Source organism: Austrofundulus limnaeus, unplaced genomic scaffold, assembly GCF_001266775.1.
Source record: "Austrofundulus limnaeus strain Quisiro unplaced genomic scaffold, Austrofundulus_limnaeus-1.0 Scaffold743, whole genome shotgun sequence".
In the NCBI taxonomy this organism is placed as follows: Eukaryota; Metazoa; Chordata; class Actinopteri; order Cyprinodontiformes; family Rivulidae; genus Austrofundulus; species Austrofundulus limnaeus.
Genome location: NW_013953145.1, coordinates 111480 through 113280, shown reverse-complemented (window position 1 = coordinate 113280; position 1801 = coordinate 111480). Strand labels below are relative to the sequence as shown.

The 1801-nt window shown below is 43.1% G+C and overlaps 1 long non-coding RNA gene across 1 annotated transcript in view; it reads left to right on the top strand.

The window, feature by feature from the left end:
* The window catches only part of LOC106532279 (uncharacterized), an 11280-nt gene extending 9632 nt beyond the window's left edge, over positions 1–1648 (top strand). Inside the window, exon 3 of the long non-coding RNA XR_001312048.1 lies at positions 1458–1648. This is a non-coding gene — a long non-coding RNA (uncharacterized LOC106532279). The remainder of the gene's footprint in view (positions 1–1457) is intronic.
* The last annotated feature ends 153 nt before the right edge of the window (positions 1649–1801 follow it).

The following is a 1801-nucleotide window of genomic DNA, read 5'->3' as shown; positions in this document are numbered from 1 at the left end:
ATTGTCCCTAGGTGTGAGTGAGAGATTGAATGGTTGTTTGTCTCGTTTGTCTCTATGTGTGGCCCTGTGATGGACTTGCGACCTGTCTAGGGTGTACCCCGCCCCTCGCACTGTGACTGCTGGATATGGGCACCAGTGACCCATGCAACCCTGAAAAGGAAGAAGCGTGTACAGAAAATGGATGGATGGATGGATGGATGGATTTTCAGGACCCCATCTTGATGTTTCGGGACCCCACTTTGGGTCCCGACCTCAACGTTGGGAAACACTGAGCTAAACGACATCTTACAAGAAATTAGGCATTAATGCTGTCATGCACACAACTTTTATTGAATTATTCCTTGAAGGAATGTTTATAAAAGAATCATTATATCCTAAAAAATAAAGAAATTGTAGCCATTTTGGTCAAATCTTGAAAGTAACGGTGTGCGAGATGCATAAATGTTTTGAGGTGAGATGGACCCAAGAATACAGAAACTTAAAGATTTAAAAACTGTTAAAAACAAAGGCTGGTGTGGCAGCAAAAATAAAAAATAAAAACTTAAAGACATGGAGGAAAACCAGAGTGCAGGTGAGGTGAACACCAGAAGAATTGAAGGAGACATATGATGCTTTTAAACACTTCTTGGTCTACATAAAGTAAAACTGCAATGCTTTGGTTTGAATTCCTCCTTAATGTGACTCCACAAGCCCCGCCKCTTTTCTGGGGTGTGTCTCAGATCAACTAGTTTTGAGGCTGTCTCTTTAAACTCAAACAAGGCACTTCACACCCCAGACCCCTCCATTTTCCAAACTGGTTAATTCAGTTTTAATAGAGGAGGTTTACCACTAGCTGTACAGAATTTTTTTATTTACAAAATAATAAAAAGACATAAGGGAAGACTTGTCCATCCAGCCTTACATGTTGGAGCCAAAGTCTGACCCAGAACCAGAGGAGAATGAAGACCACCAAACTGCAGTTGGTAAGYCCAGACCTTATTTYGAAGTTCTGTCAGAAAKGATTTTGCATGATTTGTCTCCTTTAGTGGACTGAAGCTGATGAACTGATTGGAGACAGGTGGCTTAATGGTAACAGGAAACAGGTGAAGGTGGGCRTGGCAGGACAGAGGAGCATCAGTGAGGAAAGATTCTGTTACAGTAGGCAAGCACAGGAAACAAACTGARCACAAAGAAAACGATTGAGAAAATGATTTGTCARTTGAGACATTTTTGTGTTTTTTCATGGCAGCCATCTTGAATGCACTGATTAAATCTTGATATTTCTGAACCCATCAGCAGATGGTGAGTGATCCTAAYGCAGCTGTGGGTCTGAGCCGTGCAACAAAACGTCACCCGGCCTGAGCTATATCTAAAAGCKTCGCTGCAACAATAGCACGGCTAATATTAGAACAAGCTGCTGCTCTCCTCTTGTCCGCTCTCRTTTTCTAACCTGATTTTTTCTTTTCTTTTCTTTACAGTAATTTGCTGCAGGACGGCTCGCTCTGCAGCAGCTGGCTGCGAACGCACCACTCGAGTCTTTGTTGTGTTGACAAGCAGGACGGAGAGGTCAGCGTCTGTCAGTCACTGGCTTTTGTTTGTTTGAGTCGACGTGCYGGTGAAAGTGACACGCTGCTGATTGTTGAGTTCTGTTTCTGGGTCTTAAACTTAACAGAATACACGATTCCATATGTTCTGCATCGACTCCTGCAGCAGCTGCAACGCCACTTAGCATGCGGTGCCACGTTTTAAAGGAGACCAATCATGGGTCCTAGAAATTTTTATGGTACGTCTGTGGGCTATCCAGACCATGTTCATTCAATTT